Here is a 27,760-nt window from a genome sequence, read left to right on the forward strand (position 1 = left end):
GGGTAGGCTAAGCCATGTGGAAGCCATCAAGACCCTCCCCTGAGGGCCACTAGTAGGAGCAGCCACAAGAGATTTAGGGCAGAAGGAGAGTGGGAGTTGAGGCAGGTCTTCATTATCTCCCTCTTCCTGCGTTTCCATGGCTTAGTACTATCCGTCTACTAAAAACCATGTGACAGTGTTCAAAAACATTTCATAACGCTTTGTATAGACACAACAGCCACAGGCTTGAAAAAATGAAAAGAAAACAAAATGAAACCAAACCAACCAAAAAGGCTAACCATTTACCATAAACGACATACTTTCCAGACACCTGAAACTTATGCTGAGAGTCAGAACACTACTTAAGGCAATAGATATACTTTTCTGTTAAAATACGAATTGAAGAGACTTTTAAATTAGTTCTAATGAGCTCATATTTGCATTTTCACACTGTCTATTTTTATTTAGCAGTGAACTATACACATGTGTACCTGAAAGAGACCTGCCTCAGGCTGAGATAGAATTGGTTATCCTGAGCAGATTAATTTTTTAGTTCTTTGGAAACTCCTACAATCTCCCATCGTCACCCGTGCCAGTCTCCGTGGTTAGGGTGTACGTGTTAGAGTCACAAGTGACTTCCCTGCTGTCTAAGATGTTTTGGTTTCAGGTTATTTAGTGTTGACAAAGTCCGAGTCTTTGCTTTATCTTACTCAATGTCACATTTATTTACTGTATGATAAATCTCAAAGGCACTCACAAATCAAAGATTCTTAGAGATGAAATCCTGCCCAACTTTGAATCCCCATAGGATTTGTTTAGCCTTTTCTCTGACATCTATCACAGTTGAGACCACAGATGGTGTCTTTACTCCTCTGTATTCTTTGCAGCCCTTGGCAGGGTAACTGGCCTATTGTAGGTACTCAGCCCATAATTGCTGGAATAATCTAAGGGGTCATCTAGTCACACCTTGTGATTTAAAGCAAGACACTTCTGCATATAATTTCTTGGAGATGGTCAGAGAGCTTCCACCTGAAACCTCAGTATGTGGCCAGGCAGTTTAAATCCATCTGCCTTGATAGTTTCACCAAATTCCATCTTTCTTCTGAGGACAGCCTGTGTATCTAGCATTGGTTATCCTGCTCTTTCCTTTGTACTCAAATATTCTTTTCTAACTTAAAATATTTAGTCATTGTTTTTCTTTTTCAAAACGTCCTATAATATAATGATTTCAATTCATATTCATTTGATTATACTCCAATTTGACACTCTCTCTCTTCAACTGTGACCCTAGATATAAACCTACAGATTCGGTCTGATTAGTATAAGATGTGACAAACTCTTTCATGTTCTGAATGTCATGCTTATTTTAATGCTGAATGAGATTTTACCGACTCTAAACAGCGAGTTACTGCATATTGTCACCTAAATGAATAGACAGCTGTTAGCGTTTCTGAGAAAAGAAAGACAGTGGTATGTCAAATCACATACCATTATCTGACTACCAACTAGAATAGAGGCCCCTCTTTAAGAGTGTTTATTGAGGTCTGACTTCTCCATAGAGATAGTTTCTCTGTGGCATTGAGAGGCAAGGTGTTTTTCAGAAAAAAAACATATCGTAAGTACATCATTTTTTTTATTTGTGCAAAAATGCATTCCATAGACAATAAAAATATGTTTGCTAACAGGAGAAAGTATGTGGACCAAAAATAGAGAGGACATTATATTTCGGTTGGCATAGAGGTCAGCATTTTTAGAATTCTTAAAGAATAATTTGTAATGTCCATAAAGCAGACTCACTTTATATTACTGTGATAGCAAACCATTAGAATTGAACAGATTTTGTAAGCCATATCTATTCCCTGGTAACCCATGACATGATAAACTGTATCTATTTGACTTTTACTTCTTGCTTGAAATACAAGACAAAATATTGGTGGGAGGATGACCCCTTTATTCACGCACATGTTTAAATGCAATTGTATTGATTGGGTTGGGTTGGAGAAAGCGTAGACAAAGATCAGAGGAAAGCCTTCTCTGGTTTGTCAGACTGGGAAAGTACATGTTATTGGGCCAAGCATTTATTAAATAGAGAAAAATAAATCAGTACTGTATGGTCTAGACTTTTCATTTAGATCAAGGAAAAAGCCAAGACAGTCTTCATATCATATAAGAATGATAAATGGTCATGGTCATTTAAAACTCTACTATAATGGAAACTCGATCACTAACTCTGCTTGATGTTGCAGAAGTGAGGGGAACCAGGTTTGCTAAAGTAATTGTGGTGATAGCAATGTATTAGCCTCAGAAGCTACTGAGGTGGTCCATTCTATCCTAGGACAGTGTAAAAAACAAACAAACAAACAAAACTCTACTATAATTTTATAGTTAAGACCCTCAGATATTTATGTCATTATTACCATACAAAGAACATATACATATATGGCTAAAATTAGAATTTGACAACAAAAATTACTTGAAATGCATTGTTGACCATTTATATAGAAAATTCCTCCAACTCTTCCCTCCAACCCAGTGGTTTCCAATCTTCCTGAGCACCAGATTCTCATGAGTACTCATTTACAAATGCAGGTTCTCAAGTCCCACACCCCGAAATTTTAATTCAGTAGCTCTCAAGTCTGGCCTCTTTTTGTTGCTGTTGTTTAAATGAGAAGTGGGGAGGCAGAGAGACAGACTCCTGCATGCACCCTGATCTGGATTCAACTGGCAAGCCCATTAGGGGCAATGCTCTGCCCATCTGGGGCTGCTGACTCGTTGCTTGGCAACTAAACTACTTTAGCACCTGAGGTGAGGCCATGGAGCCATCCTCAGCACCTGGGATCAACTCTGTCCAATCAAGCCATGGCTGCAGGAAAGGAAGAGAGAGAGAAAGAGAGAAGTAAGAAAAGGAGGAGTGAAGAAGCAGATGGATGCTTCTCCTGCATGGGAATCAAACCCGGGACACCCACATGCTGGGCTGATGCTCTACCACCAAACCAACTGGCCAAGGTGTCAAGCAGGACTTCATAAGCTACATTTTAAACCATATCCTTCTTGCCCTGGCCAGATAGCTCAGTTCATTATACAAAAGTTGTAGGTTTAGTTCCTCACTGGGGGCACGTACAAGAATCAACCAATGAATGCACAAATAAGTGGAATAATGAATAGGTGCCTTCCTTTCTAAAAAATTAATAAAATAATTTTAAAAATTGCATTCCTATGGAACAAATAGTGTTCAGCCCAGTCATGGAGAAGCACTGGATTAAAATGATCTTTAAAGTGTTCTCATTTTAGGACCTAGGTTTGAAATCTGGAGGTCGCCAGCTTGAGTGCAGGCTCACTGGCTTGCACATGACATCATAAACATGACTCCATGGTCACTGGCTTGAGCCCAAAGGTTGCTGGCTTAAAGCCCAAGATCACTGGCTTGAGCCCAAGGTCTCTAGGTATCACTTGCTCTACTGTAACCCCCCGGTCAAGGCACATATGAGAAAGCAATCAATGAACAACTAAGGTGCTGCAACAAAGAATTGATGCTTCTCATCTCTATTCCTCCCTGTCTCTCCCTTTCTGTCTGTCTCACTAAAAGAAAAAAGGGGGGGGGGGTGCTCATTTTAGATGATTTCTGAAATACCTGAGTTCAACTTTACTCTTCATGTGAACTTCTAGGTCTGGTGGGTACTAATCAGAAAAATTGAGGTGAGGCAGATTTATGGACTTTTAAGCACATTTATTTTGAACTAATTATAGGTTTACAGACTTATAAATTATTTTTGAAGTCCTAGTTCTTGCAGGATTTTCCTTTGGTGCTGCACATGGTGAAATGATAATGTGTATGTGGCAGGAACATGGGCCTGAGCTCTCTGTTTGCTTTTGGCCCATCTTTTATCTGGAATACCACGGTGATACTCTGACTACCCAGGTGCCCGTACGACCTGCAATACTGTGTCATCCATAGGATCCTTTATCTCAATGACAGCAGTAATATTATTAGTATTTATCATGTGAGAAGCCTTTGCCTCCAAACGAGATTTAAAATAACATGCCTGCATATATTTATATAAGCTTTTATATTTTAATTTAGAAAATTATCACTACTTATCAATAATTTTTCTTGGGTGGGTGGAATTTTTTCCTTCTAAATATGACACTAGTCAGCTTAGTAGGTGGAGGACCTTACCATGCTCAATGTATTTAAATTAAGCCTTAAAATTATGCAATTCTAGAACATTCTCTGAATCATTACTGTTCCACTTTCCATTTAAAAACTCTGTAGTCTGTGTAATAACAAATGGATTTTATCCAACCATTAATATATATATATATATATTTTTTTATTTTACGATGTAGGTATGGCAGTGGCCTGTGTACAACTCTGAAATACCATCATTAATATTCCAAATCCATAGAGTGGCTAAAATTTGTCATGCCTACATATTCAAAATTATTTTAAATATTTATTTAGCTTAATGCAGCTTGAGTCATTTCATGCTGGATTTTAATGTTAACCTCAGAACACATATGATTGAAAGAAGGACTCATTATTATGTATTAATGGTGAAAATTAAGTTAAATATATTTTAATACATTTGTGCATTTCTAAAGCTGCCAGCAATAAGCAATAGACTAAGGAGACATTTTCTCTTTATTATTCACATTAAATATGCCACTTTCATAATCTGAAAGCAGAATGAACCCCATAAATATGGTAATTATATTTGAATACTATGTAGTCAATATACTTAGAAATTAAATACATTGAAGGTGCCCAATTCTTCTCATGGTTACCAGTAAAAGGAACACCTCCTCAATCAGGGACAACTGTCACCATTAGTTAAAAATCCTTACTGTGTAAATTAGTATTTAAGCACTTTCTGGAAAGTGGAAAGTACTTTTTTTTTTTCTACAGTAGGTTATTAAAGCTTCTTCAAAACAGTTAAGACGTATCACATAAATCCTCCTGAGTCCTGGTTCTCAGATCTACTCCACGGAGTCATTACGGACTGTTGTGCCCACACAGAAGCCTCAGGGCCCCATTTAAAGTGTATTTCAAATCTCGGATCCTGCTGATAAGAGGGAGATACATGTTCTCAAACTCATGCTACAATGCACGAATAGGGATAATGGTTTTCAAATTTGAAATTTTCATTTTATATAACTCAAACTAGGTTTAGCTTTTGCTTCTTAAAGATCAGCACAAATGTGGGAGAGGGAGAGAGGGGTGGAGAGATGGGGGTAGGGGGTGGGGAGGGGGAGGTGAAGGAGGACTGGAGAGGATGCGATTGTTAATACTTTAAAACACCTAGAAAAGCTTTCTCCTAAATGAATTCCTAGATCCACTAGAGCAACAGTAAAGGGATTGTCAGCTGAATATCCAAGCACCTCTCTCCCCTCTGACCTAGAAGATTTGGACCTGCCGACAAAAATGCAGCAAGGTCCCTGCAATTCTGCCCTTTCATTCTGCTTGCATTGTAATAGGAGACAACCTCAGCGAACAGCAATACTTTGATTGTGGGCCAGTAAATAGCCATTGGCTTGTAACAGTTTTCAAGACAGAATGATGATGGCTGGAGTCAGTGTGATCCAAGAGAGGAGGGATTAGCCCAGCATGGTAGATTGTGAGGTTCTATATATTTAAAAAACATTGTTTTCATTGACTTGAGAGAGATAGAGAGAAGATGAAAGAGAGAGAGAGAGAGAAGCATCAATAATCATTCCATTTAGTTGTGCTCTCATTAATTGCTTCTTGTACATGCCCTGCCCGAGAGTCAAACCCATGATCTCTGGTGCACCAGGTCAGTGCTTTATCCACGGAGCCACCCAATTACTGGTGAATAATTTGACACTGAACTTCAATCATCTTCATTCTTGATCTTTATTTCTGGAAGACATGACAATATTGACTGTATCTTATGAAGGAGATCACGCACTAGGTACCTAAGAAACTACCTGTGCATGAAAGAAACAATCGTGGCTTGCCACCCCAAGGGTATAATAAGAACATATTTGCAAAAGATTTGACTGATCTTCTGTGTAAAGTTATCTTCAATATAGTAAATTATAAGACTAGGTTGACGTGTGAATTTATCACTAAATTGTAAATATGTTCCTCAAGTGGTCTTGTCATTTTTTTCTCTGATTTAGTTTATAGTACAGTATTTCAAAAATTTCAAGTAAGATTAATCATGCACCATGAGGAAAAAGGTCTATATTCTATACCTGGTCTTGTGACGTGCATGGATAACTTTAAAAATTGCACATTAGAGGCAACTCAGACTAAAAATGAAAACTCTCCATCAAATAAGAAAGTTGACACCAGCTTGAATATATCCAAAGAATATTCCTCCATCTAAATATATTTCCCAAAGCCAAGAAAGTTGGATAGCTCTCTTAGGACAAATAACGCATGACATACTGATATCAAAACACCAAAAGATTTCAGGAACTTCTTTCCTAGACTTGTGCCTGGTTTTCCCTATAGTGCCTTACCACTCTAGTAAGGTCCGGACTGACACTGCAGCTCTGTGTAAGCTCCCCACCTGTGTGCTATCTGATCCTGTGCAAGTTAACTAATCCCTCTTTGTCTTTATTTCATCATCTATCAACAGGAATAATAATAACAATGCCTATCACATAAGGTTGTTGCAAGAATTACTCCAGTATAACACTTTGCAAACCGACATAAAATAACAGCTTCATAATCTTAACCCTCATCATTTGTGTTATAATTATGATAATTAGGTGTTTTATCATTCCTCCCGGCTAGGAAGTTCTTTGCATCTTTGCACAAGAAATAATGTACGACTCTACACATTGCTCTTAATGCAAGAATAAGTAAAGGAATGATTGAATGAATGAAATATGGTAATAACTGAGAGAAAAGGGCCATCTTTTTGGATATAGGAAGTTCTTATATGAGAAGACGATGTCACTGAAGTAACATATTCCTGCAGTCCCTTAATGTTTATGATGTCAGGCACTACTAGCCCTTTTATTTACTTATTCTATATTTAGTTACGCTTTTTGAGAAGGTAGCTGAGTTTCTTTGCCAAAACAAGTCTTGATTGGGATAAAATATTAGGGGTAAGGGATAATTCTCCTTGGGTAGATTCTGAGGGGCACAATTCACTTTTAAATAGCTCAGAAGCCAAAGAAATAGAAAATTAGGGGTAAAAGTTGATACAAAGACTCACAAGCTATTCCTGGGGAAACCAACACCATATCAACAACTATAACAATAATCAAACAAATTTAAAAATAACCCCAGAATAACTGAGATAAGGTTCAGGAAGTAGATAGGTGCTATAGAGATAACTAGGGAGAAAAAAAAGAAAGCAGCTAAGGATTTCCCTAGAAGAAGGAGTTAAGAAAAGAGAGAAGGGTTTGGTGACATCAGGAAACAACCTGAGACCTTGTTGAAAACATCTCAGAGGGAACAAATGCTTATTCTCATAGTACTGCATGTCCCCAAATTCATCTCAGGATTTCTAGAGTCATTCCAATTAACAACCCGTGCATCTTTAAAGATACAAATTAATGAGCCTGAGTGGGAAGAGATATTAGACATTCATACTTCAGTATGAATTATATTTTCCTCAACTTGTTCTTCTAGATCTTTCTCAGCTCAGTAAATAGCAACACCACAATGCCACCCTTTTAGTTCCTCAGGATGTCAGCCCTGGGATAATCCTTCTCTCTTGGTGTCTATGTAATTGATCAGCAAATTAGCAGGATATTCTGTCAAAATATACAGAGTTTAACCATTTTTCACCAGCTCCACTACTTTATTCAGCCTGATTCATGATTATCTCTACCCTGGCTCCCCCAAGAGTCTTATAACTGCTGTCCATCCTGCTGCCATTGCCTCCTGGAGGCTAATCTCATCTCATTACAGCATCAGAAGGACTCAGTTAATCCTGTAAAGGTCTTCCATCACTTAACGATGAAACTTACAGTTCTTTCAATGACCTACAGTGTCCTATAAGATCTTCTACACCACCCAATACCTTTCCTCTTCCACTTCCCCTCCCCCTGCCCCTTACCCTGATCTAGACATGCTCCTGCCTCAGGACTCAGGTCTCCTTGCTAGTACTTTGCCTAGAATTCTTTTCTCCAGAACACTACATAGAACCCCTCATTTTCTCTAGGCCTTTAATCAAATGTGTTCTCTAACCACTCTACCTCAAACTTGAACCCTGCACTCTACTTTACAAATGCTATCTATTAATCTTTTTCTATCTACTTTCTCTGATAATTTTTTTCACTTCTTAAGACTTATTATCTTATTAACTATTTTCCCCCCACTGCTTTATTCTCAGTATTGATAACATCTGCTACATAGTAGATACTCAGTAAATAGTTTCTAAATAAAATTAATGGTTAAACTATCTTAACTATATGGTTTATTCCTTAAAATCCAGCTGCAGTAGCTCCCCAGGAGCCTTTGTTATCTGTATGTGTTGGGGGCGGGGACAGCTTTGAGAGAAAAGCAATTTGGAATTGAGGCATTGTTTCACAGGAAAGTGTCAGTGAGTCCAAAAATGGAAAATGAGAAAAGGGGGTCTCTGAGCCCCTAGAATGTACACTGAAGACGCTGGTCACCTGGGCAACATGGTCAAGAGATATAAGGACATTCAAAAACATTTTGAGAAAATAAATGGAGAAAGAAGAATCAATAAAACATGTTTTATCTATTTTATAATGTTACCTTGCACAGGCTACCACTGCTTCCTCTTCCCAAGTTAGTAAAGATTCTCAAAACGGACCATTGAACTCCAAAGCTTCTAGTACTCCATTCAGAAAATGGGTTCCATATGGAAAGAGAGTGTCCTTACACTCACTATTAACCTGCTCTGCAGCCTAGAGTGTAAGAGGGAGGGAAGGGTGGCTGGGGTTCCTCACATTCTAGGGTATTTGTAGAGAAGCAGAGCCCCATTCATCACACCTGCCCCTCTTCACTCCCGCCCATTGATGAAGAAGACTTCATTCTTGCTTCTCCTGCCTGGAAGATGCCCATGGAAGAATCTCAGAAAAGGCTTTGTTGGGATGGGACAGGTTTAATAGCCAGTGACAAACAGAAGATAAATATGGAGACAGCGTAAATTATCCGTGGTTTGTCATTTTCAGAGAGACTTTTAAAAAATGTACTTTTTTTTCTTTTTGGGTAATAAACTACAAAAAGGGAGGGAAAATATTCACTAGAGATGACAGTACCTGGATAGGGGTTGGGGGTGGGGAGAGAAGAAGTTACATTTTCCTAGATTATTTGTGAAACTGCCAGATAGGGAACTCTTAGCTGAAAGCAACTACCCATTTATTCACACTTACCCTCCATATCTCTTATTCAATGCAGCCTCTGAACTGGAGACATAGTAAAGAGTAAGTTAGGAAAGAATAATTGAACCTATCCATTACTAACGTGGATTATTTTACCATGATCTTAGAGGTGTATTTATGATCTTTATTATTCAATTAATAGTGATCTAATGCTTGAAATTAGGTGAGGCAGAAACAATAAAATATAACCTATCAGAAAAGTTACTGAAAACTTGGAAATAGGAGGTCCTGGCCGGTTAGCTCAGTGGTAGAGCATCAACCTGGTATGTAAAAGTCCCAAGTTCGATTCCCAGTCAGGGCACACAGGAGAAGTGTCCATCTGCTTCTCCTCCCCTCTCCATCCTCTCTTTCTCTCTTTCTCTCCCCTCTTCTCTCCTCCCCCCCATCCCTCCTGCAGCCATGGCTCAAAATGTTTGAGCAAGTTGGTCCCAGGCACTGAGGATGGCTCCATGGCCTCCACCTCAGGTGCTAAAATAGCTTGATTGCAGACCAATGGAACAGTGGCCACAGATGGGCAGAGCATTGCCTGGTAGGAGGCTTGTCAGGTGGATCCCAGTCGAGGTGCATGCAGGAGTCTGTCTCTCTGCCTTCCAGCCTCTCACTTAATAATAATAATAATAAAACCTTGGAAATAGGCAAAAGATATTACTGGTTATTCATTCAGCATGGTGCTGCATTTGAATTTCTATCAGCATTTCTACTTTATAGTTCTGTAGGTACAGGGGTTAATTTGTTAATTTTTATCCAGTAGATTCAAATAATATCTGTCAGGTGGAATAGCTTCCATGTTTATGATTTATTATATCATAGGACATCAAACTAGTTTAGTATATAGCCATCTGATTTATCCATATAAATATATAAAATATTATAAGAAATTATAGTCGTATAAAGTATACATCTACTAGCTTCTCAAATGCTCTTTGTACTAGTTTTCATATCTTACTGGTTCTCTTATTAGTTAATGACTTGAATAAAACCTTTGACTTGTTCGTTTTACCTCTGTATGTGGATTATATTTATAACTTTCCAAATTAGGCTTTAATATGCTAATAATTTGTATGAGTTTTCAAACATCATCTTACAGTCTAGTGAACTTCCCTGATGGGACTGACATCATTAGTAAAAGATCTCTTTTACTTACTTTAGAAACTGGAACATTACACTACTCATTTGTGTTTCCTGTTTCCACAGCTTCATCACTCATACATCCAAGTAATTATATGGTCAATTCCTCTATGTTTATAGGGCCTAATACACACTGTCCTTCCTGACTTTGTAACAAGTTATTTCTCCAATTTAGTTTTCCTGAAGCTATTTAATTAAGCAGTAAGCAATAAGAAACAGGTACTTAATAGGTCAAATTTCTTTTTCTTCATTCTTACCGCTGTGAAAACAGACATATAAGTCAAAATATATGAGATTTTACCTTGGAAATACATTGAGTTCAACATAGAGAAAAATATTCTGATGGTCCTAGTAAAGGGTTAAATGATGAAATAATGGCACCCAAAAGTAATAACATCATTAAAGATTATGCTGAAAAAAAAATTAAAAAGAGAAAAAGTGAAGCAAAACAGCCAGATAAGATGGTTTTTGAAGGTAACTATGGTTCTGCTTTTTGCAACTGTGTCTATAATATGGCATTTTCCAAGAGTGACTATTAGCAAGATTTGGAACATTAACAGACATAATTTCTTTTTCAAGAAAGGTTTTCTTCTAGATGTGGTCAAAATTTTCTTTATTATTTATATCTTTATCAAAGGGAAACCATACTGAAAGCAAAATGAATCCTTTCTAAAGATTATATGATTAGAGTATTCTACAATGTTATTATTTCTCAATTATCCTTTCACGCAACCTCACTGTTATTTTTAGCAATTTTATTCTAAAAGATAAATGAAAATACTGACATGAAAAGAAATTAAATAAGTGAAATGAGAAAAACTGGTAAGGTACATAAGAGAGTTTAAGAATACTATTTTTTCCACTTTTTACTAAATATATACAAATGTTGGCTAATATAATTTAGAAAATTGTTAATATTTTTCTATATTGTCATTGGTAAATAATAGAGAATATAGAGTTAAAAAGAAAAGAAAATATAAATGACACAAACCTTCTTTCCTAGTGAGAGTTCCTATAAGAGGGTATTTAATTCAAATTAAAAATGTGAAATCCTGTTCATCTGATGTGCCACGGTTTTTGTAAAAATTTCTGATAAACACTAAAAATTAAGTTTAGCCATTCAGTTGTTGTTCATGTTCCAATGGGCCCTCTTTTAAGGTTAAATTTTTAAGTATTTTTTGTTAACAAGAAAATTAGTTTGTGACAGATCAACAACCATCGTTGATTTAGACCTCTTTAAATATTATATTAACTAGTATAAGCTAAAAACTTTTTTAAATATTGAGGTCAGATTTGGTCCAAGGTCACACTAATATATCGCTCATCTTATACTAGTGACATTTGCTGACTGTTACCTTGGGCTACATTTTTAGCATTCCCTCTGGCATGCTGAGATTAGATGTGACATTTCTTGACCAGAATAAAACACAAGGTTGATTCTAAAGAATATAATACTATATTTTCCATGCAATTTTTATTTGCTTATCTATAGCACACAGGCAGTTTATTTTAAAGCGTGGGACTTAGGAACCACTACTAGCACATCCTAAATTCTTCTCCTTACAAGATGCTTCCCCATACTGTCACAGCCTGTACGACCACCTCCTGAGCCCTCAGCAAAATCCCTGAGAAATCCACCACAATGGAGCAAAATCCCTGAGAAATCCACCACAATGGAGGTCAGAATTCTCCAGCACCTACTGTAAGAGGTTGATGGACTTGACTCCCACTGTCTGGGGAGGGGGGGGGTGTCTAGTTTCATCAGGAAGAAAGTTTCTCATTGAGATAATGATAATGTTATAAAGTATGATTGGCATATGTAAACCCACCAGAACTATTATTCAATTCTTTTATAAGTAAAATAAGATTTTGTAGAACATGGAACAAGTATCAATTACTTATAATAAAAGTACTCAGGAAAAACAAATGGCAAGTTTGTATTAAGTTTGTAATAGGAAGAACAATTTTGAGATGTCCTGAATTATGTGCATTATGTTATTATTTTCCTAACACCACGAAAAAATGTAATAATGATAATAATAAAAACCTACCTTTGGCCTCAGAGCAAGCTTTGCTCTCATAATCACCCTGTTATGTCCCCTTACCCTGATGAGAGAGTCCATTAGTAAATGAAAATATACTTAAATTTTGCTCTCTGAAAGATATGCAAGGCATGGAAAATTCAAGCATTTTTCTCAACCAAACATGCATTAAAAAAAATCTTAAGAGCCACTAATAATCTTCAATGCAAAGAAAACTGTCAACTTAGAAAGTAAAATACAATTACAATTACTTCTTGGTATGGCTGTTGGTTCTGAACTGCTAATTATGCAGTTATGATCTTATTTTGTTTTATATTAAGTCTTATCTAAAAAGGCACCCTTAGAAAATGGGCTTAGGATCCTGATTAGAGGGTTATATTTATCAGTAATTTAGATGATCTGACAACTAGAAAATAGTACCCTTACTCCTTGATTTAAATGTTATCTACAAACAACAAATACTACTAGGAGCAACCCAATACAAAGTCAATAAGGACAGGTTTCTTTCTATATGCAGCTTTCTGTCTGTGTGGGTATCTAGGAATGTTACCGTATGTTGAAGGAGACTGAACTACGCTACCTCAACTCTCTCTGTATTAAATAAAATGACTGTCGATATTTGGGTAAGCTACACAGCACTTACAGCTCTTTATATCTATAAGGAGTGCAATGAGCCATCCAACCTAACTCAGCAGAGAGAACATTTACTAATAAAATGATTGGAGAGACCCATTGACTTGATGGATGTGTGGGATCATATGGAATAGAGGAGCCCATGATGAAAATGGGAACAGATTTGAAAGCCTTTAACAGGCTCCTTTATCCATCCTAGTGTGGTTTATTAGCATGACACAAGCTCCCTGTACTCTCCTTGTCTCTTTAATTATACTGTTCTATGAACCAATGAATGTTTTCATTTGGAAAATAAGAAAGCGTTGACATATTATCTGAACTGTGGTTTCTTTAGTGATCCCAAGGAAATAAATATGCTAATGATGAGCTTCAAAGAATGAACCAGGTAAGGCCCATTACCTCACTGATTTCAGTGGATACTAGACCCAGGTGAGAAAATGTTATTGCATACCTTGGAGTATTTCATTAGGTAAATGTTGTGACTTAGAAAACAGAAAATTTCATGAAATTCTCATATACTTTAAGATGGTGATTTTTTGGCCCCGGCCAGTGGCTCACTGGATAGAGCATCGGCCCCACATATAGACATCCCAGGTTCAATTCCCGATCAGGGCACACAGAAGAAGTGACCATCTGCTTCTCACCCCACTCTCTACCCTTTCTCTCTGTCTTCCCCTCCTGAAGTCAGTCACTCAACTGGTTCGAGAGTGGCCCCAGACACTGAGGATAGCTCCATTGGAGCTCATCAGCCTCAGGTGCTAAGAATAGCTTGGTACTCGAGCATCAGCCCAAGATTGAGTTGCCCGATGGATCCCAGTCAGAGCACATGCAGGAGTCTGCCTCACTATCTCCTCTCTTCTCACCTAAAAAAAATAATGATGATTTTTGTATTACATTCCCCCCAAGTAAAGTTTAACTCATCATTAGTTAATTGTGACACCTGAAGCAATTCACCTCAAGCTAGAGCTTGATTTTCCATAAAAGAAGCAATTACTATGAAAACTACCCCACATAAGTCTTGAAATAGTCGCAAAATCTTACACAAATCATTCTGTTTTATATACAATTAAAAGACAATCTTTATATATGCATGAATGTAGGGAAACACATTCTGCACAGAAATGGTATGTCCTTGGGCTTTTAGAGCAGCAGGTAAGTAATAGCAGAAGTACCAACTGGAAATTGTTTTCCCTGGTTTTAAAACTGGAACGAAACAGCTCTCAACATTTGCAAAACATTCCTTTATTATTAGAAATAAATTATTTGTATAAAAAATTGCATGCGTCAACCATTGCATTTATTTTTAGCACAACCCAGGGCTTCAATCCAGTCAGCCATTACAAGAAACAAATTCATTGTCTTATACAAGTTGAACAATGTGGGACAGGAACAGGAGTTCTCACAATCACAGAAAAATACTTACAAGAGTAACATCAGACATGGTTTATTTCAACAGCATTTTTTTTTTTTCACAAGCTAACATTAGTTTTCCTTTTGTGGTTTATTTTTTAACTGCTCATGAGTAAGCGATACTTTAGCTTGACACTCCTTGGTGGTATTGTAGAAAAAGGATTTCTTTACTCTCTGTTATTGATACGTTTTGGCTCATGGCTACTTTTTGGTCCTTACAAGATTGACTATTGATGTGATTGATTGTAGTCTACAGAGATCTCCAGGAGTGAATTTTGGCAGCATCATATTTATTTTTGCATACCAGATTTCTTCATATTGTATCATTTCCCTGTTTCAGATTGAATGATTGCTGTAGCTGATATATGTTGTCTTGGTAGAGGAAGCTGTTAAGATAAATTAAGACAAATTAATAGTATATAATAAGTAGAATAATTTAATCAAATAATTCAAAAATTCAAATTCTATAATAACTATACAGCAGCAATTTTAATAGGTAAAACCACTATTCTCATCTATGGTATAGGTATTTAGGAGGAAATAAAAATTGAACAGTTCTAATTTTTAATAAATTTAGGTAAAATTTAATTTAATGTGTATTTTGATTAGCAAAGATTTGTAATATGAAAATAAAAGAACAGATCAATTATCCTGTCATATACAAAAATTACTTTATACAACTTCAGCTAATTCTTTGAGTCTTCTTTGAAGACCAAAAAGTTTAACTAATTATAATTAGTTGTACTTTGGAAATAAATATATATTCCATTTAAAAATAATACTTTTAATAAGACTCTAAAAGGAAACATAGTAAAATATCAAGTACATAGAATATTTGTAAATATTAAAGTAAATATATGGATTGACAATACATATTTATGATCTAATTTTATGCAAATGATACAAATTAAGATGTTAATAAATAGATAGACTCAAAAAAAGGAAATGAATATTTCATTGTTCTAGTGCCAATTTACTGTAATATAAAACTTATTATTACAAGATTATTGAAAAGATAAGAATAATCGAATAGTCTAAGTCAAATTTATACTCATGCCTAAATTTCTAGAGAATCTAAATCTAAATTCAAACACTTCCTTTGGGTTTCTGAAAGGTGTAATGGAATAAATAAATCTCTGTTCTAAAATTCAAATGTGATGTCCTATTTTTCAGTGGAATTTCAGAATGAATAATCAGAAAAAGAAATATATAAAAAAATGCAAATATCTTTGTATTTTACTACATAGATCCAATTCAGGATGAAACAACTTTTTAAAGAAAAATTTAGTTTTATATAGAAGCTGAATAGATAACAAAAAAAGATCCTTCCTTACATCTGTTATCTATGATAGACGCTCTTCAGATTAAAAGACACACAGACTGAAGGTAAAGGAATAGAAAAGATATATTAAGAAATGGAAATGAAAATGAAAAACTGGCCCTGGACAGTTTGATCAGTGGTAGAGTGTCCACCTGGCATGTGGATGTCTCAGGTTCAATTCCCAGCCAGGGTACATGGGAGAAGCAACCATCTGCTTCTCCACACCTCCCTCTTCTCTTTTTCTTTCTCTCTTCCCCTTTCACAGACATGGTTCAATTGATTCGAGTGCATCAGTGCCAGTTGCTGAGGATGGCTCCATGGAGCCTCTGCCTCAGGTGCTAAAAATAACTCAGTTGCAAGCATGGCCCCAGATGGGGGTTACTGGGTGGATCCCAGTCAGGGTTTATGTGGGAGTCTGTCTCTCTATCACTCTTCCTCTCACTTGAAAAATAAGAAAAAGAAAAGGAAAAGCTGAGTTAGCAATACTTATACCTTACTAAATAGACTGAAAAACAAATGCTATGTAATAAAAGATAATGTAGGACCCAGTAATTCTAATTCTGGGTATTTATTTAAAGAACTACTCCCCCCCCAAAAAAAAATTGAAAAGACATATACATCCATGTTTATTTCAGCATTATTTACAATAGCCAAGATAGAAAATCAACTAAATGTCCATCAATAAATGAATGGATAAAGAAGAGGTGACATGTGTATGTGTGTGTATGTGTGTGTATATATATATATATATGTATATGTATATGTAAATATATATATACATATATCAAAAATGGAATATGTCTCAGCCATCAGAAAGAATGAAATCTTGCCATCTGCAACAATGTGAATGGATGTAGAGCAGGTGTCCCCAAACTACGGCCCTGGCCGCATGAGGCCCTCTGAGGCCATTTATCTGCCACCCCCCACACTTCCGGAAGGGGCACCTCTTTCGTTGGTGGTCAGTGAGAGGAGCACTGTATGTGGTGGCACTCCAACGGTCTGAGGGACAGTGAACTGGCCCCCTGTGTAAAAAGTTTGGGGACCCCTGATGTAGAGGATATTGTGCTGAGTAAGAAAAAAGGCAACTGACTTCAGAGAAATGGTGCCGTGAGGGGTGCTCCTGATATCTCCTCCTGAAATTTCAACAAATTCAACAACTACAGACAGAGAAAAAAAATCTCAGGAGCATCTGAAATATACAGACACCAGACAAAGGTATGATTGGGCAAAAAAGTGGCTGAATACATAATCCACTCCGAAGGAAAAAAGATAGAGAAATGGAGTATTCCGCTTTCCTCACTGATCTGAGGAAGGGCCACTTTCGTCTGGAACCAAGAGAAATGGAGGATCTGAGGCAGAGAGAAGAAGCTGGGATAGGGTGGAAGATCAAGCAGAGGAGAGAGCGTGCCGGCTTGGCCTGAGATCGTGGACATGGGGCTAGCACGGGTGATAGGCTCTGATGGAGATTACTGGAGCAGGTTGCCTGCCGGGGCCAGTGCCAAAGTGGCTTTGGGCTTTGTGCACTTCTGGCTCCGTGATTGCAGGTGGTGTGCGAGTGTCTCTTCCTGGTGCCTCTGGTGTGGGCATGCATCATTGCAGGCAGAGGGGGTAGGACCGAGTCCATTGTCAGCAGTGGACTACTGCGTGGGCTATGGCCAGCGTTTCTGTGGGTCTTGTCTCCCCAATCAGCAGCACTGGAAGTGCATAAAGGCCGGATCTCCAGGCCTGGACTAGTCCAGGCGGGGTGCCTCTGTCAGCTGATATGGGTCACAAAGTGCATTCCTGCATTTCCAACACTGACTGAGATCACAGGCACCTAAGTGGGTGGGAGCAGACCTCAAGTGTACTGCAGATGTTGTGGGGGCTGAGTGGGCATGTAGCTTGCTGCGGGCTACCAAACACGGCACAAGGGAGAAAAACCTGTGGAGATTAGACCAGTGGAGCACTGAGGCATACTAGGCATGCCTGAGAGCCCTTAAAAAGGTGCCTGATCAGCAATCAGCTCCCAGCCCTGCCTGCTTTCCTGGGCAGCTCTTGTTGGCACAGCCTTACCCAGAACTTTGCTTTGAGCAGTGCTGGATGAAGGACCTGGTTGATCTTACAGTTCCTTGTTCTGTAAGCAGTGGCTGGGGCAACCTCACAGCTAAGTCACCAGCTGCTAGCTCAGGAGGGAGAGACATGGGAAGAAGCACTTGAAAACTGAGTTCCCATTGCCAGCGCCTGCAAACCCTAACAAGTACCACCTATCAAAAGGGACTGAGGCCCAGCCTACATCATTGCCATAGCAACACAACAGCAAATTCCTACTCAAGAGCCCCACAGGGGCAAAACTTGTAGTACAGTGCCACCTGCCAAAAAAAAAAAAAAATTAAAAAAAGAAGAAGCTACCTCTCAAAATCAGGAAAAAATTACATTTTTTATAACTTTTTCTTTTTTCTCTTTTTTTTCCACTTTGGTCATTTTATCTTCTTTCCATTCTATTCTTTCTTTTTCCTTTTGAACTTCATTATCTATAGGTGTTACGTTTTTCATTCTTGGTTTTTTATAAGGGTTACATTTCAAAAATCTTAACTTTTTTATCTTTTTTCTCTTTCATATTCTCTCATTCGATTGTCATTTATCAACAAATTATTTTATTCTGGATTCATATTCTTATTTTGGTATTTTGCATGTTTTTTAATTCATTTTTTAATCTCTTTGTCATTTTCTCTCAGTTCTGGCTCCCTGTTCTATGTAGTTTTTGTTTCACTCATCATAATAGAATTTTCATTTTTTCACTGTATTTTTTCAATATTTATTTTACTTTCTTAAATTATCTCTTTTTAGTGTTATTAACAATACCACTCTCAAATGCCATTAAGGAAAAGAAATCAAATATCATGGACACAAAAGACAGAAATGTAGCTCAGATAGATGATAAAATAAAAAAATCTCTAGAAAAAATTTCAATTGCTTGAAAATCTTGGAGATAAATAACAATGAATTAAAAATTGAAGTCCTTAAAATACTAAAGAAAATAAAAGAAATCACAGAAAGGCAATATAGACAGCTCAAGAAACAATTCAATGAACAAAAATAATACATCAGCAAGGAAATTGAAAGTATAAAAAGAAATCAAACAGATAAAAAACTCAATACATGAACTAAAAAACGAGGTAACAAGCTTAGCTAATAGAACAGGCCAGATAGAGAAAGAATTAGTGACATAGAAGACAGGCAACTAGAGACACTACAGAGAGAAGAAGAGAAAGACTCACGAATTAAAAAAATTGAGAAAGCTTTACAGGAATTGTCTGACTCCATCAAAAAGAGCAACATAAAAATAATGGGTATAATCAGAAGGAGAAGAAAGAGAAAATGGAATGGAGAACATATACAAACAAATAATAGACAAGAACTTCCCAAGCTTGTGGAAAAACTTAGAGCCTCAAATCCAAGAAGCAAACAAACCAGAGTTACACTAACCCAAACAGACCTACTTCAAGACATATGGTAATGAAATTATCACAAACCAATGACGAAGAAAAAATCCTCAAGGCAGCCAGGCAAAAGAAGAATACAACATATATAGAAAGGCCCATTAAGCTATATTCAGATTTCTCAGCAGAAACTCTACAAGCCAGAAGAGAGTGGACCCCAATATTTAAAGTAGTGAAAGAGAGAAACTTCCAACCAAGAATACTATATCATAGCTATACTTCAAATATGAAGGGGACATAAAAACATTTACAGATACAGAAAAGATGAGAAAATATTTGACCAGAAAACACCCATATCAAGAAATACTAAAGGGGGTTATCCAACCAGATACAAAGAACAAAACAAAACAAAATTACAAGTAAAAGCTCCAACAAAATTACAATAAAAACAAGATTAATCTGTGACAGAAAAAAACAAAACAAAAAAGGGGAGAGGACAAAGATTATCAGTAGCAAAGGAGGATGGAATGCAGTAGCACTCATGAGATAATGTAATACAATGAATATGATATATATCCTTTTTATTATCTAATAGTAACCACCCCTGAAAAAAAACACCATAGAAACACATGGTTTAAGAAAAGAAGAAAAATGCCTAACCAGGCAGTGGCACAGTGGATACAGCGTCAGACTGGGATGCGGAGGACCCAGGTTCAAGACCCCAAGGTCACCAACTTCAGCATGGGCTCATCTGGTTTGAGCAAAAGCTCACCAGCTTGGACCCAAGGTCACTGGCTCAAGGAAGGGGTTACTTGGTCTGCTGAAGGCCTGTGATCAAGGCACATATGAGAAAGCAGTCAGTGAACAACTAAGGTGTTGCAATGCACAACGAAAAACTAATGATTGATGCTTCTCATCTCTCCATTCCTGTCTGTCTGTCCCTGTCTATCCCTCTCTCTGACTCTCTGTCTCTGTTAAAAAAAAAAAGAAGAAGAAAAAGAGGACAGAAGTATGGAATACAACCAAACAAAAACAAATGACAGAAAAACAAAAGAGAAGGATCAAACAAGATACAGAGCTATCAGAAAGCAATATGGAAAACAGCAATAGAAAACCCTCAAGTGTCAATAATGACACTAAATGTAAATGGATTGAATTCACCAAGAAAAAGACACAGAGTAGCAGAATGGATCAAAAAAGAAAATCGAACTGTGTGCTGCCTTCAAGAAATACATCTAAGCTCAAAGGTAAAAACAAATTCGAAGTGAAAGGTGGGAAAATGATTCTCCAAGCAGATAACATCCAAAGAAAATCAGGTGTAGCCATACTCATATCTAACAATGCTGACTACAAGACAGCAAAGATAATCAGAGACAAAGATAGTCATTTCATAATGATAAAGAGGACATTGAATCAAGAAGACATAACACTTCTTAATATATATGCACCAAACCAAGGAGCATCAAAGTATCATATATAAGACATCTACTAACTGATCTAAAAATAAAAACTGACAAAAATACAATCATACTGGGAAAACTCAATACACTGCTGACAGCTCTAGATTGTTCATCCAAACAGGAAATCAGTAAAGAAATAGTGTTTTGTCTTAAACAGAACACTAGGACAATTGGCTATCATAGACATCTACAGGACATTTCATCCCAAAATGCCAGAGTATACATTTTTCTCCAGTGTACATGAACATTCTCAAGAATTGACCATATGTTGGGCCACACAACTAATGTCAACAAATTCAGAAAGATTGAAATTATACCAAGCATATTCTCTGACCATAAAATTTTGAAACTAGAATTTAACTGCAAAAAAGAAGTAAACAAACCCACAAATATGTGGAAATTAAACAACATACTTCTAAAAATGAGTGGGTCGGCCCTGGTCGGTTGGCTCAGTGGTAGAGCATCAGTCTGGCGTGCGGAAGTCCCGGGTTCGATTCCCGGCCAGGGCACACAGGAGAAGCGCCCATCTGCTTCTCCAGCCCTCCCCCTCTCCTTCCTCTCTGTCTCTCTCTTCCCCTCCTGCAGCCAAGGCTTCATTGGAGCAAAGATGGCCCGGGCACTGGGGATGGCTCCTTGGCCTCTGCCCCAGGCGCTAGAGTGGCTCTGGTCATGACAGAGTGATGCCCTGGATGGGCAGAGCATCGCCTCCTGGTGGGCGTGCTGGGTGGATCCCAGTCGGACGCATATGGGAGTCTGTCTGACTGTCTCTCCCCGTTTTCAGCTTCAGAAAAATACCAAAATAAATAAATAAATAAATAAATAAATAAAATTATTAAAAAAATAAATAAATAAAAATGAGTGGGTCAAAGAAGAAATAAAAGCAGAGATCAAAAGATATATACAGACAAACGAAAATGACAATACAACATATCAGAATCTCTGGGATGCAGCAAAAGCAATAATAAGAGGTAAGTTCATATCACTACAGGCTTATATGAACAAACAAGAGAGAGCCCAGGTAAACAATTTAACATCACATCTTAAGGAACTAGAAAAAGAACAAAGGCAACCCAAAACCAGCAGAAGAAAGGAAATAATAAAAATCAGAACAGAAATAAATAAAAATAAAGAACAGAAAAACTATAGAAAAAATCAATAAAACAAGGAGCCTGTTCTTTGAAAAAAATTGACAAAATTGACAAACCCTTGGCAAGACTCACTAAGGAAAAAAGAGAAAGAACTCATATAAACAAAATCCAAAATAAAAGAGGAGAAATTACCACAGATATCATAGATCAAGGGTAGTCAACCTTTTATACCTACTGCCCACTTCTGTATCTCTGTTAGTAGTAAAACTTTCTAACCTCCCACCTGTTGCACAGTAATGGTGATTTATAAGGTAAGGAAGTAACTTTACCTTATAAAATTGATAAAGCAGAGTTACAGCAAGTTAAAGCATATAATAATAATTACTTACCAAGTACATTGGATTTTTGCTAAGTTTGGCAGAATAAATCTTTATAAAACAACATACTATAGTTAAATCTATCTTTTTATTTATACTTTGGTTGCTCTGCTACCACCCACCATGAAAGCTGGAATGCCCACTAGTGGGTGGCAGGGACCAGGTTGACTACAACTGTCATAGATACACAAAGAATTAACATAGAATGCTATGAAAAACCATACACCACCAAATTTAACAATCTAGAAATATTGGATAAATTCCTAGAACAATACAATCTTCCTAGAATGAGTTATGAAGAAGTAGATAGCCTAAACAGAGCCATAAGCAGGGAGAAAATAGAAACAACTATCAAAAACCTCCCAAGAAATAAAAGTCCAGGGCTAGACGGCTATACTAGCGAATTCTATCAAACATTCAAAGACTTTGTTCCTATTCTACTCAAAGTCTTCCAAAAAATTGAAGAAGCAATACTTCCAAACACATTTTATGAGGCCAATGTAATCCTCATACCAAAACCTGGCAAGGACAACACAAAAAAGAAAACTACAGACCAATATCTTTAACAAATACAGATGCTAAAATTCTAAACAAAATACTAGCAAATCGAATACAACAACACATTAAAAAAATAATTCATCATCAGCAAGTGTAATTCATTCCGAAATCACAATGATGGTTCAACATACGTAAAACAGTTAACTTAATACACCTTATCAACAAAATAGAACAAAAACCATATGATCCTATCAATAGATGCAGAAAACGCATTCAATAAAATACATTATTTTATATTTAAAACACTCAACAAAATAGGTATAGAAGGAAAACATCTCAACATAAAAGTCTGTTTATGACAAACCATCAGCTAACATCATATTAAATGGCAAAAACTGAGTACTTCTCTAAAATCAGGAACAAGACAAGGCTGCCCACTCTCTCAACTCTTATTCAATGTAGTGCTGGAAGTTCTAGCCAGAGCAATCAGACAAGAGAAAGAAATAAAAGGCAATTATATTAGGAAAAAAAAAAAGTAACGGTTTCACTTTTTGCAGATGATATGATCCTGTACATTGAAAACCCTAAAGACTCCACAAAAAGAATATTAGAAACAAGAAACCAATACAGTAAGGTCACAGGATACAAAATTAATATACAGAAGTCTATTGCCTTCCAATACGCCAACAGTGAAACATCAGAAAATGAACTCAAAAAAAGAATCCCTTTTATGGTTGCAACAACAAAAAATACCTAGAATATAAAGGACCTATATAATGAAAGGTACAAAGCATTGTTAAGGGAAATCAAAAAAGATACAATGAAATGGAAAAATATTTCTTGTTCTTGGATAGAAAGAATAAATATATTCAAAATGACCATATTACCCAAAACAATATACAAATTTAATGCATTTCCTATCAAAATTTTATATGGAACTATAAAAAACCCTGAACAACCAAAGTAATCCTAAGGAAAAAGGATGAAGCTGGGGCATTACAATATCTGACTTCAAATTATATTATAGAGCCATGATAAGCAAAAAAGCATGGTATTGGCAGAAAAATAGACACTCAAACCAATGGAATAGAATAAAGAAACCAGAAATAAAATCAGATATATGTATATGGTCAAATCATCTTTGATAAAGGAGCCAAAATCACACAATGGAGAAAAAAAATCCTCTTCAATAAATGGTGCTGGAAAAACTGGAGAGCCACATGCAAAAGAATGAAACTCGACTATAGTTTGTCCCCTTGTACCAAAATTAATTCAAAATGGATCAAAGACCTAAATATAACAAAATAATAAATTACATGGAAGAAAACATAGGTACTAAACTCATGGATGTTGGACATAAAGAGCTTTTTATAAATTTGACTCCAAAGGCAAGGGAAGTGAAGGCAAAGATAAATGAATGGGACTACATCAGACTAAGAAGCTTTTGCACAGCAAGAGAAACTGACAACAAAACAAACAGGCAGCCAACCAAGTATGAGATGCTATTTTTAAACAACAGCTCAGATAAGGGCCTAATATCCAAAATGTACAAAGAACTCACAAAACTCACCAAAAACAAGCAAACAATCCAATAAAAAAAATGGGAAGAGGACATGAACAGACACTTCTCCTATGAAGAAATACAAATGGCCAACAGATATATGAAAAGATGTTCATCTTCACTAGCTATTAGAGAAATGCAAATCAAAACTACAATGAGATACCACCTCACACTTGTTAGACTAGCTATTATCAACAAGACAGGTAATAACAAGTGTTGGAGAGGTTGTGGAGAAAAAGGAACCTTCATTCACTGTTGGTGGGAATGTAAAGTAGTACAACCATTATGGAAGAAAGTATGTGATTCCTCAAAAAATTAAGAATAGAACTACCTTATGACCCAGCAATCCCTCTAGTGGGTATATACCCCCCAAACTCAAAAACATTGGTACGTAAAGACACATGCAGCCCCATGTTCATTGCAGCATTGTTCACTGAGTGAAATAAGTAAATCAGAAAAAACTAAGAACTGTATGATTCCATACATAGCTGGGACACAAAATTGAAACTCATGGACATGGACAAGAGTGTGGTGGTTACCAGGGGGAGGGGAAGGGAGGAGAAGGAGGGAGTGGGGAGAGGGGAGGGGCATAAAGAAAACCAAATGGAAGGTGATGGAGGACAATTTGACTTTGGGTGATGGGTGTACAACATAATCAAATGTCAAAATGATCTGGAGATGTTTTCTCTCTATCTGTGTACTCTAATTGATCAATGTCATCCCGTTAAAATTAATTGTCTAAATAAAATTTTAAAAAATGTTCTAGAAATGTTTATGTAAAACCTATGTAGTCCTATTGATTAATGTCACCTTATTAAAATTAATTTTCTAAATAAATACTTTTTAAAATGTTAAAAACAAGGGTCAAAGAGAAGAAGACGGTTCCATATGATTTCACTTACACATGAAATCTAAAGAATAAAATGAACAGGCAGAATAGGAACAGGCTCATAGAGAACATTTTGACAACTGTGGGATGGGAGAGGGGTTGGGGGATGAGTGGAAAAGGTGACAGGATTAAGAAGTACAAATGGGTAGTTTCAGAATAGTCGGGGAAATCAAGTACAGCATAGAGAACATAGTCAGTAATATTATAACTCTATGGTGCCGGATTGGTACTAGATTTATTGAGGTGATCACTTAGTAAGTAATGTTAATGTCTAATCACTGGGTGGTACATCTAAAACTAATATGATATTGTATGTCATCTGTTATTAAAAAATAAAATATTATATAAATATAAAGTTGAATGAAAAGGAATAACTTCATGTTTGAACACTGAATAAGGAAACTGCAAAGCTCTTTCTCTGAAATAATTGGACTGATTAGACAACTCATTCCATTTCAGTGTACATCAGCACTGGTGATTGCTCAGACAAGCTCTGACCAGAGACCAAGACAATGCAAAGTTTGCTATCACTAAAATTAGCATAGATAGCCCAAAGAAATGCTAATTCTAGATGTTTTTGACTATTAAGAGTTCCTTGCCAAAAATATAAATATTTGACATATCAGCTTATCTACATGTTCATAATTCTTCTAGGTTACCTTTGTGGGTCAGGAGAAAGGGAGTTGATTTTAGACCTGGTTATAAACTATATTTTGTCTGCAAAAGAAATAAAATGTTTCACTAAATCAGGTCACTAGTCCTCAGTTTAATCACTGGTCAAAAATTTAAAACATTTGGGTTTTTGCGAGTATGGCGGCAGAATAGCTTTTGAGGGGTTCACCTGTTGTCTGAGTCCAATCCATATGAAATCCTACTTTTCTACTTCCCCCTTTCAAAAGGTAGGGTATCTGTTATCTTTTGTTGGGTGTGAAGTAAATGGTGTTCATGCTTGCTTACTTTTATTATTTTATTGCTAATTTATATAATGTTTTCATATGCCCCAAAATTTCTTCACAGAAAATAAAACCTGTACTTCAGCTATGTTTTTGAAAGACTTTCATAAATCTTTGTAGACAAGATTAAAAAATTGTCATACAAGTTAGAAAAATGACCCTTAAAAAAGGTTGCTCAATTTTATGCCTTATTCAACAATATTCAACAGTAACTAAAAATGTAAGAAATACTTATCAAATTTGTGAGTAGCTAGAAAGAAAAATTAGGATTAAAGTACTAGAACAATAGCCAAAAAGATCTTGAAGAACATGATATTGAGATATTAATTCAACAGAAAGTGATTTGGATCAGACCACCTTCAAGGATTATTCCAACTTTAAGGCCACAGCTAATTAAAGATCCATACTTCATTGTGTGAACTCCTAGAAGTGATCTCTGGGGAAATGATGGCAGGCGTATATCAAGAATCAAAATTATAATTTACAAAGGAAAAGCAATCTTAATTTTTCTAATGTTTACAAAAGGAGTTCAAGGCTCTAGAAACCGATGATTTAGTTGCCATGAAAACAATGGCAAGGCACAAATGTTGTGAATGGCAGATATTTTGCAAGACTCTCTTATCCCAGGGCAAAATGAACCAGGGCTGTACATATGAGCTAATGGAGAGAGTTTTTGCATTGGCAATAAATATGCTTATGTGAAAATAGGTTTTAGAATACAGCAATGATGAATTTCCTGTGCACACCACACTGCTCATAAGCTTGAGAAGGGAGATCTACCTCCAGTAGCAGCTGTGTTCATGAATTATTCATGAACATAGCTTAAGGAATGCCATGTCACAGCACTTGCAATTAATTGGGTGCAGTTGATAAAATTCATAAACATTACCTGTTTCTAACTCCCCACACTTTTATGAAACAACAAGATCTTTGTTTGTTTGAAATGTAGTATTCTGCAAATTTATTAATTAACATGGACCTATTGGTCTCCCTTCCAGTTTCACCTTATGTTTTTTTTCTGTGTAGCTTTTGAAGTTTTAAAACAGGGGTCCCCAAACTTTTTACACAGGGGGCCAGTTCACTGTCCCTCAGACCGTTGGAGGGCCGCCACATACAGTGCTCCTCTCACTGACCACCAATAAAAGAGGTGCCCTTTCCAGAAGTGTGGTGGGGGCTGGATAAACGGCCTCAGGGGGCCGTAGTTTGGGGATGCCTGTTTTAAAACCTTAAAGATATGACCAGAACTTCTGACCAGTCATCATTAAGATGAAGTTTCTAAGGATGATGGACTGGTAGAGCTGCTGTCTGGCCATGAAGGAAAACTATTGTGTGAATATTATAAATACATTGTTAATTTGTCAGAAAAAATATATCCCAACAAAAGCCTCAACATATTTCATAAAAAAGTTATCAAAAGCCTCAACATATTTCATAAAAAAGGAGAGAGGGATGATAAAACAATAGTTTTTTGTTTTGTTTTTTTTTGTATTTTTCTGAAGCTGGAAACGGGGAGGCAGGCAGTCAGACAGACTCCTGCATGTGCCTGACCGGGATCCACCTGGCACGCCCACCAGGGGGCGATACTCTTCCCATTCGGGGCGTTGCTCTGTCGTGACCAGAGCCAGTCTAGCACCTGAGGCAGAGGCCAAGGAGCCATCCCCAGCGCCTG

At 36.7% G+C, this 27,760-nt stretch overlaps 1 protein-coding gene and 1 non-coding gene across 2 annotated transcripts in view; one reads left to right on the top strand and one right to left on the bottom strand.

Annotated features, from left to right (window-relative positions):
* The first annotated feature begins 2,188 nt into the window (after nt 1-2,188).
* On the top strand, nt 2,189-2,321 carry LOC136327426 (small nucleolar RNA SNORA66). The gene has a single exon (XR_010729645.1). It is a non-coding gene; the product is annotated as a small nucleolar RNA SNORA66 (small nucleolar RNA).
* A 12,101-nt stretch (nt 2,322-14,422) lies between these two features.
* The window catches only part of GRM8 (glutamate metabotropic receptor 8), an 846,090-nt gene continuing 832,752 nt past the window's right edge, over nt 14,423-27,760 (bottom strand). The window contains exon 11 of the mRNA XM_066262217.1: nt 14,423-14,911. The gene's annotated coding sequence lies outside the window, so the exon portion shown is untranslated. The remainder of the gene's footprint in view (nt 14,912-27,760) is intronic.

The sequence above is a fragment of the Saccopteryx bilineata genome, chromosome 2 (genome assembly GCF_036850765.1).
Source record: "Saccopteryx bilineata isolate mSacBil1 chromosome 2, mSacBil1_pri_phased_curated, whole genome shotgun sequence".
NCBI classification, from domain to species: Eukaryota; Metazoa; Chordata; class Mammalia; order Chiroptera; family Emballonuridae; genus Saccopteryx; species Saccopteryx bilineata.